General features: G+C 41.0%; 1 protein-coding gene across 3 annotated transcripts in view; it reads left to right on the forward strand.

Moving 5' to 3' along the window:
• Positions 1-10,931, forward strand: part of JAKMIP2 (janus kinase and microtubule interacting protein 2) — a 45,832-nt gene that overhangs the window by 2,765 nt on the left and 32,136 nt on the right. The window contains exon 1 of one of the 3 annotated variants that reach the window (XM_017822873.1): positions 1,052-1,351. The exons of the other annotated variants lie outside the window; for them this stretch is intronic. The gene's annotated coding sequence lies outside the window, so the exon portion shown is untranslated. Of the gene's footprint in view, positions 1-1,051; positions 1,352-10,931 lie in introns of those variants that run through there. 3 annotated transcript variants of the gene reach the window in all.

Consider the following 10,931-nt stretch of genomic DNA (forward strand, 5'->3'; position numbering starts at 1 on the left):
TCATTCATTTGATAGTTGATATTGCAGTTTAGAAAGTTATAAAAATAGTCCTCCAACTGTTAGAAAGGTATGGTGGTGGATTCTACTGTCATAAGGCTGATGTAACTCAGGTGTAGCTTGAGCAGTTGAAATCCAAATAGTTTGTTAATTATAACTTCTGTTTTTTCCCCCCTCTTCTTTTTAACCAAACTATGTGAGCCTGAAGATGCTTTCACTACTGAGCCATGGTAATTTTTAATTGTGCCCAGTATTTGTGCTTTCTATTGGCTTTTTGAAGTCACAAGGCAGCAAAATAGTCCTTACCAGAGACCCAAATTTTGAATCACTTTCCAGTGATTTCGTATCTTCTGGGTTCTGTCAGATTTCTCTTTAATCTTTGTGCATGGCAACGCAATGTTTGCACTACAAGCCTGCAAAACAAATATTTTTGTTTTAAAAACGCAGTTATTTTGTTTTATATTTATGTTTATAGCTTTTACTTGAATTTACAATTACACGTTTGCATTATGTGTTTCTAAATCAATAGCTTACTTAAATTCCAGGCAGGCAACATTTTCAAAGTTCCTCTGTAAATCTATATCCCTTGAAGATCTGGTCTTTACCAGATTATAACAAATTTATCTTCCCATCTTCAGAGATGGACTCTCTGCTGCCTTCTCTTTCTAGGTCTGTGCAAAGCACCTGTGCAGTTCTCTGTCATCAGCTCTCAGTGTCCAGAATCCGTGAGGGCAGAAAAATGTAATTTTGGTAGTACTTCTAGGTTTTAAAGTTTAAGGGCTATTTCAATTTCTCCTTTAAAATACGAGGACTAGAAATCTTTGCTCCAGGAGGTGGGGCTCTAAATAGAAAATTCGACAGCATGCTGGGAAGAACCATGAGAAGGCTCTTGTGGTGCGGCCACACTGAACGCTGTCAGGTCAAATGTGTAAATACAGCTCCTTGGAAATGACAGAAGAACAGTGTGGATCACAGTCTACAGTTTGGATTCCAAAGCATCCAATGAACTTTAAAGGAGAAATGATACATGCAAGCATTTTCAGGAACATGGGCTTTTAGTTCTTCTCACTGGAACTGGTGGTGCTGTTTGCTTTGGTGGCCGTGCATTTGGATCACTGGTGGGTTGCTGAGAAACTATCACACGTCCTGGAAACTTTAGGATCTGTGTTTTCTCTGGAAGATGATGTTTGGACATCACAGTTCCCTGTGCTGAACAGTCTGCACCACCAATTGTCAGAAGGGGAGCTGTCAGGAGTGAACTGATGTCTGTGACCGTCCCCACGGCAGCTTTGCACAAGAAAGATGCACAGAAATACAGCACACGTTTTAGTACAGAGCTGCACAGTGAAACCTTGTTAGTTAACAGCTTAACAAGTACCAACAAATAAGGAATACAAAGGAAGACCAGATAGACTGCAGTTGCTCTTCTAACTTTGGTTGAAATGTACTCAGATGGATAACAAAGCAAACTGGTGTACCTGAGAAAATTGTTAGGACAGAAGAGTTGGTAGGGTATGCCAGACCTTCTTTTATGTTGGAAATGATAATGCAAAATATAACAGCATTTCAGATTACTTAGTAAAAAATAATAAAATTAATTATTTGAATTAATTGAGAACAGCTGATGCTCAAATGCACATTGTCTCCCACTTTGTTCATTCCTTCCATCTCCACCCAGGAGGTAATAGCTTCACACCTGTACTCCATTTCTCAAGATATTTGTTGATGTTTGTTGAAATTTTTTTGTTGTAATATTCTTTTAAGTGTTTAGGGGAAAGACTTGTTAAACCTCACATTGCATGGACTGTAAACAAAAGGTCTAAGTAACATGGAAACTAAAACTGAAAAGAGAAGAAACAGCTGTTGAAAATTGCTTTGAGGTCCCAGGTGGTTTAGGGCAATCAGTAATGAGCGAGCAAATAAAGTTGGGAGAAATGGTGGAGTGAGGGCTTCTGCATTTGTTTTTTTCTGCATGTGCACTGGTTTGCTAAAATTCACTCAATTGTTTTTTTTAATGGGTGGAAAAATACTTTTAGTTTTTAATTTCTACAGTTTAAGCCAAATCCTTAGAACTCTTAAATGTTACAGGTGATAGAAATTAATTAGAACCGATACTGTACTGTTTTGTGTGCATTTGGGGTAAGCCTGGTGTACAAAAAATTTTAAAAAGACTTAAAATTATATTAATACATAATATACACTTAGGTTTTCGTGAACATTAATGTGATTTTTGTTTTGAACTTCTGTGATTTGTAGGTAAGTCCTTGAGCGTTTTTTTCACTGTATTTATTTGTACTTGATGTTTAAGGTCCTGCAAGCTGCTCTGTTCCATCTCTGTGTGTTAGTGAGGAACAAAATGAGAGGCAGTAATTTTTAAAGAGTCTGCTTTAATTTAATACAGCCCTTAATAATATCACCTTCTCATGTCCCCTCTCTGATGGGAAATTGTGATCAGTTACAGTCTTTGGCAAACAAAGAGTATGTGGGGACTGTTGCACTGGAGGAAGATTGGGTTATTTACAGCTGAGAGAATAATTGTGCTGGTTACTGTTTGGTAGCTTATAACTAAGGAAAGGCTGCGCTAATTAATTTGGAAATGCTCTAAAGAACAAAGCCGTGAGTTTAGAGCGTGTCCAGCGCGTGTTTCGGGGGCACAGCTGATGGGTGACACGCATCCCTGCCTTCCCAGAGGTGGGATCCCTGCCTGGCAGAGCCCAGCAGGGCTCTGTGCTCACAGATCCCTCCTGCATTGTGTTTTTGTGGGTCACAGCCTGACCTACATGTTGCCGTTTCCTCGGAATGTGCAGTGGGTGTCGGTGAGTGGGAGCCTGTGTTAGCTGAGCTCAATGAAGATGTAAGCATTGTCCTTGGAAGTTGATTTGAAATTGTATCCAATAGTTTAATGAATATTCAGATCTCTCTGAAATTACCAGAAAATGATTTTCTGGTTTCAGCCTTCATGGAAATCTGTGTTCAAAACAGTATCCTGAATGTCTCATAAGGGAAACCTCTTGATTTTTTTTTTTTTTTTGTGCTTTGTCACGTCAACTATGAACCAGCATCTCAGCAGGATCTAGTGGGTGGTGTTTCATGCTTACACCTTTTCCAGCTGAGAATCCAACTCATCACCTGCTTACATGGGAAGAGACCTGGTCATCATCATAAAAATGGAAGCTGGTGCTCCCATTTTTAAAGCAGCACAGTTCAGCTAAAAATCACCCTGCAAGTTTCAGGGGTAGTTTTTAAATAGTAAACTGTAAGGATAAATTCTACATTTAACATGAGTTTCACTTTATCCTAATTGTTTATTTGTCAAGTTCTATTCTTCCCATTATAGGCAGAACTACTTAAGTCAGCATGTGTGGTGTTACATGTTTTCATTTTTGTTTTGTTGAGAGAGCGAGGCACCACAGGCTCTTGTTCCTCAGCTGAGCGGTGCCATTGGTGGGTTTCTGTTGTTATCTGATGAAAGTCCTGTTTCAGACCATTTTTGAAGAGTTCACAGACTCCAGGGATGATGAAGGAACCCATCTTTCAGCATATGATAGAGGGTGAGATTCACAATTCAGAAATGGGAACTGTAACTCAGGTAACAGTGTGTTCATAAGTGAATAATCTTGAGTGTTTCTAGCCAATGTTGCTTGTAATGTTTTTATTTTTAGAGGTATTTTGACTCTAAAAGATGGTTAGAAATGGCTAATGTAAAATATGTGTTTGCATTTCTGCTGAAAAGCTGATGTGAAGAGACAAACTGTTGGATTAGTTTTTGTTTCTGAATTTCCCTGGTAATGGGAACATTCATATTCTTTTCCCAGTATATGGAAGGAAAAGCCAAGAGGGATACAGGACATGGGAAATTAGAGCAATGTGTACATGAGGTTCTATAAGGCATTATTAGCAATAGGATGGGAGAAGAAAATACATTTTTTGAAGCTACACTGATTTGCACCCTGATAAGAAACTGCAAGAAGGTAGTAATCTGATTGGAAGGTGTTCAAAAAAGAAAAGAATTCATGGTAGAGATCTACATTGTTAAAAGTGAACGTGGGAGGCCAGAGTGCAGATTTTTTTCTCCTTCATTCTGAAACCAATATCTGCCACTATTGGCTGTATCAAGAGCTGAGCTAAAAATGGCAAAAACTTCCAAAGTTAACCTTATTGCTTTAAATAGAGAAACTTAAATACCTGACAGTCTTTAGTGGTGAGTGTAAAATGTCTTCCTCTGGTATCTGTAAGACAAGAGATAATCTTGGTTATGGCCTTAGAAAGAAAAGGAAGGGTTTTCAGGAGAAGGATACGGGGCATGAATTTTCCCTCACTGTTTGTTGTTGTCTTGTTTATATGCATTTCAGTTAAATAAAAGATGGTTTTGTTGGGTTTTAAAGTCAAAATCAAATAAAGGAGAGGCTGATACTATAAGCTTTGTGAACTGCAGTTTCTTTTTCAGGCAGTGCGTGTTGTCTCGTGGGTGAGTGTGACCCTACTTGCATAAAATACATTTACAAAAACCATCTTTTTTGTAAACTAAGAATGGGCCTTGAATAATGCCCACAGTACAAACCCACTGAAATGTTTTCTTGCAGTGAGCTGGGCAGGTTGGTAGAGCTCATCCTTGTCCTGGCAGTCCTGTTCTTAAATAGAGCCTCCAGTCAGTGTCTCATGCTGAAAAGTACCAGTTCTGGAAAATGGCTGTTTCCTTTCAGGATAGGGCAGGATTTTGTTTTTCCCTGGTAGTGTTGATCTCGGTGTGCACTGTGTTATGGCAACTCCTGGGGAAATAACTGTATGGAAAAGAGACAGATGGTATTTTAGCCACAGAATACTGGAATATTGGTTTAACAAATCTGCTTAGCTTTGCTGCAGATAACAATAATGCTTCTGTCCCCTTTTGACTGTTTCCATGGAGTCGCCAGAAACTTGGATAGGGTGTTTTTGGTTCATGTTTTAGAGCAAGGGCCAAGGTAATTTTAGCATGAGCAGCCTTGCAGTGCCAGATTCATCCTGTATTCTGTGTGCAGAGCCCCAAAGCCAAGGGATATTGTGGGTTTAGCCCAGAATGTATTTTAATATTCCTGAAAATAACTGTGGTATTGTTTAAAAATCTAACTACAATACAGTGATTTTTTGTGCAGTCAAAAGCAGAGGGTGGTTGGGATTTGTTCTGAAGAGCTGTTGGTCACCTTTTGGTGGAATAAAATGCACGTAAACTACTACCATGTAACATCTGGAATTTTCTGACAAACAGAAATGCAGAACAAAGTTGTGTAAATGGTGGAAATATTTTCAGCAAGTCTGAGTTTTTGGGTTGATCTCAGGATGCTGAATTATGATGTAATAGTAAAATAATATAAGTCATGCTATTAATCACAGCTTTCATTAATTATGTATTTTGTTATGTGGTATAACACACACAGGGTGGGATGCAATAATTAGGGCTTGAATTTTACTCTGAAAGAATGCAAAGCATAGATGAAACCTGGTAAACAAAAGCCAAAGCAAAGATTTCATTTAGCATTCATTCAAATCCCACTAGCCAAATGAGACAGGTTTTGGAGTCATAGGGGATCGTGTACGGCCGGTGTTCCCCTTGTAGCTAACACGGTTGGTGCAGTGATGGGAATTGGCTTATGTGGAAGTATTATTCCTTAAAATGTTGCTTAAGACCACATCAGCAAACAAGCATGAATCCAGTCTAGCTACTGGATGAAATTTCCAGCAGGTGAGCACTGAAACTGCTCGTCTAGTTCCAAGGGAGTTTCGCTATTTTGTGGGAGTAGAAAATGCCTCTTTTAAAATTGCTGCAGATTGCTGGCAGAAACTGTGAACCACGAAAAGGATTTGCTGAGGATGAAAAAGCTTCACATGGTATTTGCATCATGCTTGCCATGTTCTGCAGTTCTGGTTCTAGAGTCAGGATTGGGATCTAGAGCCGGGCTGCTTGGATCAGCAGTCTTGATTTGGAAACCCCCCTGATGTTAGGGTTACCTAACCTGAATCACAGCACCCTTTTCTGATGGGGGTTGGGTCAGTGGAGTTCCAAATTAGCATGTTAATCGTTACCTTGGCAAGAGCTGAAATGCTGGCTCTGGGCCCAGAAGAAAACAAGTTTAGATCAGAGTTTTTACATGTTCACACAGCTAAATCCACTTCACAGTGGAGTGAATGTCACTTGAGCAGAGCCAAGCGTCTGAGAGCAAGGTGTCAGGAGGGACATGTGTATGAGTTGTGGTTTCTACCTGCTCTTGCTCTCAGAAAGCAGAAAATTATAATGTAACTGAAACTGAAGTCTGACCCTTGGAGTGAGCCCAGAGGGAGCGAGACCTTTCCTATGGGCAAGAAAAATAAAAGCCCCTTTCTTTTAATTGCAATTTCATCCATAAGCAGCTTGGTCAATGGCAGTAAAATTATTTGCCCATGTGACCTGTTCCTCTTCAGTAGAGCACAGATGATCACATAAATGAGACAATTCAAGAATTTCTGATAGTCCCTTGCTAATACTTTAGGTGTTATGTTATCCCCAGAAACTTCCTCCTGGGACTGCAGATTTTGGAGGATTCAGTCAGAGATGCTTTGTTACAGGTGATGAGTTGATCCTTGAAATGGACATAAGAGATGAGCTGGTGCTTGTACCAATATCCTTATTGGAGTGTGTTTTTCCTTGTATTAGGGATTTCTGAGAAAGGGGACTGTCAAATCCTGGGAATAAGTAAGCAAACTTGACATGTGCCCTGTTTCTCATTGTTGGTAGAACAGGTTATATCAACAGTTCACTAAGCTGTTAACTTTTAAATACTGTTGAGAAGTGATCCTCAGTTGGGCTGAACTGCACAGTTTGCTCATTTTTGTGTTGTCTGAAACTGCCCCTGAAGTCTGAACCAGCTCTGGAAGTCCTGAGTCCACTGATGCTTTTGCTTTCTGGTAAGTCTCACAGAATCAAGTGTAGTAGTATGAACTGTGAGCAGATTCACTGTGAGCACCTGACTGCTGCTACAAGGGGAACATGAGCACTTACAGAAGGCCGGTGAGGTTTGGAACCCCAGCTGAGGTTCAGTCAGGTCACAAAATCCAAACCTGGCAAGGGACTGGCCAGACAATAACTTAGAGGCAGAGTCCTTTCCAGAGTTAGTGTGTGGTGATGATGTGGTTATAAAGGTGTGTTTGGTGATACTGCCCATCACAGTCCTGTCCAACAAGGGTTTGCAGCTTCTTCAGACTTCTTTCCTTTATCTCAAGGGCTACGCTTAGTGAGGGCAGCATTTGTTTCACTTCCTTTGCTTTGAATTCGAAGGTACTCCATAAATCTCTTAGCTCAGATATGTTTTTCCTGTCTGGAAAAAGGACTTTCTATTTTGAGAGGAGACTACTGAGTCTGTTCTTGATTTTCCCGATAACCCAGCGTGTGTTATCAGACCCACTCCTGTGCCTGGGTCTGATAAGTCACCACTTTGAACTATGGTGCAATTATATTCATTGTGCAGCACCTGTCAGTGAATATTTTCTGTGTTTCTCTCCAGCTTGCCCTGCACAGAGTTTTGTCTACTGTGTTCCAAGTTATTTTCATTTGAATCCCAATCTAGTGTGCCACACACATCTATGGTTACAGTATGTGTCTTTTAGCTTTCAAGTCTGTGGTAAAAAGAGCTAGAGTGACCCTACAAGGAGCAGCATCCCCTGGAGAGGTTACTTGTCAGAGATGAAAGCTGGGTACTTGTGCCCATCCAGAGCAGATAGTACCCATGAAGCAAAGGGGACTGTTCAGTTATGTTTTACTTTAAACCTGGTTTCATATTTAAACTTTAATTGGGCTAAATGGTGCTTCTCTGGGTCTCTCCTGAGAGAGGAAATTAAGATGTGTTATCTGAGTAGTCTGGATGCTGCTTAACACTGCTGAAGTGTTCTTAGTCAGACCAGAGCTATGAATTCTCAGCCCCTCACTGCAGCAGTCTGGTACATGTGTGGCATTGTTCAAAGAGCAAGAAAAAACGTGAGTGCTTTAATTTATTCATTCATCAAGATGAAAGGCAGTATGGCTGATTAAGATTCTAAGAGTTAATAGAATTCTGTTTCCTTCTTTTTTCCAAGTCCCCAGGCTCAGCTGTAAGTACATTTTATGGATTCACTTACCATGGGAGGCATGTTGGTCTCCTGCTTCTGTTGCAATCCATGGCAAAGTTCCCTTTTACTTTAGCATTGTACAGATGTACTGGTAAAGCAGTTTTCAACTGCAGGCGCTGTTTTATATTTCAAGTAAGATTTTTTTTTTAACTGCAGTTTGCTAGACAAGTGGATAACTATTTGATTGGAACTTCTTGTTACAGGGATGGAACCAGTTTTTCACTGGATCTCTGTAAAATTATTTCACACAAGTGTTTCAGATGCCTCTTGCATTTGGTGGTCCTCATATTAGGCAGCTGTTGCATAATTAGCAGAGTCATTCTACTTGCTATAAATGTACAGCTACATGCATATTCTTCTGTAATGAGGCCTGCTGGGAGATGCATTAATAACAGAGTAAGGGACTGTGGTGACTGTGGTACAGATTCATGCTGTGCAGTCAGAATGGGCACAGCACCTGGTGTTAGAAAAGGGATAGGTTCTTCTGTGTTTTGGAAAGCACTTGGTTCACAGTAATTGAATTGGGGTTTTGAACAAGTTATAAGATTGTTGGGGCAGAGACTACATTTAAAATATTTCCTCTGTCTTACCCTAGTGGTAACTCACTGAGGTTAATTCTGAGCATTTGTTGCTGTGTGAGATTGCTCCTCTGGCTTTGAACTGAACTATTACTGCTGCAACAGGACCTTTTGCTCTGAAGTGCAAGTTTGAATTCCATAGGCCATCTCAGCCTCCATACTGGCTGTATCACCAGACAACAGGAAATTTGTTACTGTGCTTCTCCCGCTTTGCTTTGTGATACTGATGGCAAGTCCCATGTGACTTTCTGGCTAGACAAGGTTTGTGGATGCTCTTGGTTGTACAAACAGCACTCCACAGCTGGAGCATGCCAGGGAAAGTGGTCTACAGCTTGCAAGTGATCTTTCTCTAGTAGCTTTAGTATTAAGCTGCTCTCATAATGTCCTGATGCTGTCACTGTAGCACTCTAGAGAAGAACAGGGATGAGTAAAGTGCCATAGGAAATACCTTCAGGTGATGGTCAGACTTACCTGAACAGCCTCAAAATTCCCTCTTTGGTTAAAACACAGGGAAATTAAGTTCTTTTCTTGCCCTTCCTTCTACTGATGCACGGAAGTTTTTGTTGAGTTAAACAGACTTAAATATTTAGAGGTCTCTTCTGTTTGAACACAGGAGATTATTATTATGATTCTCTTCATGTTTTGTACTTAAATAAAAAATGAAAGTTAATGTGCAGCCTGAGAATAATGGAGGAAAGCTTGCCTGGAATCTGGCATTGGAGCTCTGATCATGGTTCCTGCAAAGCTTCATCACTGGCACTGCATTATGCACTATCACCTTCTTTGCAGTCTTCATTTTTCAGCAGTTTACCCATCTCCAAACTGATAAACCAGATCTCCAAACATTCTCTTATCTAGCAGCCACAAATGGGAATAATAATGCTATCAAATGAAAACGAATACAGGGATAATGATGTTGTTTGTCTTATGTCCAGGATTTTATTTTATACAGTTAATAAATAGATGTTAAAACCCCAATGGTTAGATTGTAGTGTGATATTGGCATTTCTTGCCTCATTTGTAAACTAGGATCCTAATCCTCCAAAAGGCATAGGCACTCATTTTTCACCCTGTGGTAGGTTGTAAGGTACTACCCTGAGCAGATAAAAAGTTTTTTCAAGATTTTATTGTTTGCAGGAAAATATTGCAGCTGCATTTTCTACAAAACCTAAAAGCGTTACAGGCCAAAATTCCACTGAAATATTTGGGCACAAAATATGCAGGAGGGAGCATTCTTAGTCTATTTTTGGATCCATTTCTATGGGGTGTCTGAAGGCCAGATGATGGAAGTTACTGGGATGAGCTGTTTTGTCTGCCCTTGCAAAAGGCTGTTATGAGCATTTGTTTGGTTTTAGTTTTGCCTTTGCTGGATGCCTGCACTGTGATCTTTACTACTTTGAATGAATGTAGGTTTCGTTGTTCCTCAGGAGGTACAACGTGTGCTTTTTGTTCTTTCATAGTCAAGGTTATTCCTGTGTTGAGACTTGGAGTTTTTGTGTATGGAGGCAAAATTTAGCTCATGAGACACTTTGCTTTGCTGTAAGGAGGGGCTGTGCTTTAGAACATGTTTTAAAGGGACGCTGAATGACTCTAAATTCTATGGAAACTGCCATGTTTCTGCTTTTCTGAAAAATTACTGTTCAGGCTTCCTTGCTAAGTAGAGGCATAAAAACCTGTGCTCTTTGACCTTGGGGTCAGAATTGCATCTGGGTTTCAGGTGAGCTCCACTGCCACAGGCCTCCATCTAAAGAGAGACTTCAGAGGGACCGCAGTGACAGTGTGGTCTCGGTGCTGCGGCAGCCAGAGGAGCACGGCCCTCGTGCATCCCTCTCCGGCTGCTCCCGTTCCCCTGTGGTCCAGATCAATTCCGATTTGCTGCGTTTTTCTGGGCACGCCGAGGCTGTGTCTGTGCTCTGGCTGTGCTGTGTGGGGATGACCTAGAAAATGCCCACAGCTGCAAACCCTCAGTGCTGCGGGGGGGTCACTGCGGTGCGGCAGGACCCGCGTCTGCTGGTGAGCTCACCTGGAGAGGCGGCAAAACCTTTCGGGCAAAATCACCTGTCATTTCGGGAACACTTATTTCTGATACAGGAAAGATGCCTGGAGATGTGTAATTTAACCTGACTCCTGTGGCTGAAGTGTGGCTGTAGTCACTTGTGGCTGCGCTGGCAGCCCTGTGCTGTTTGAGCCAGTGGAGTGGTCATGGCTGGGCTGCCTCGTGCATGGCTCAAAGCCGGGCTC

Source organism: Lepidothrix coronata, unplaced genomic scaffold (genome assembly GCF_001604755.1).
Source record: "Lepidothrix coronata isolate B3197 unplaced genomic scaffold, Lepidothrix_coronata-1.0 Scaffold100, whole genome shotgun sequence".
In the NCBI taxonomy this organism is placed as follows: Eukaryota; Metazoa; Chordata; class Aves; order Passeriformes; family Pipridae; genus Lepidothrix; species Lepidothrix coronata.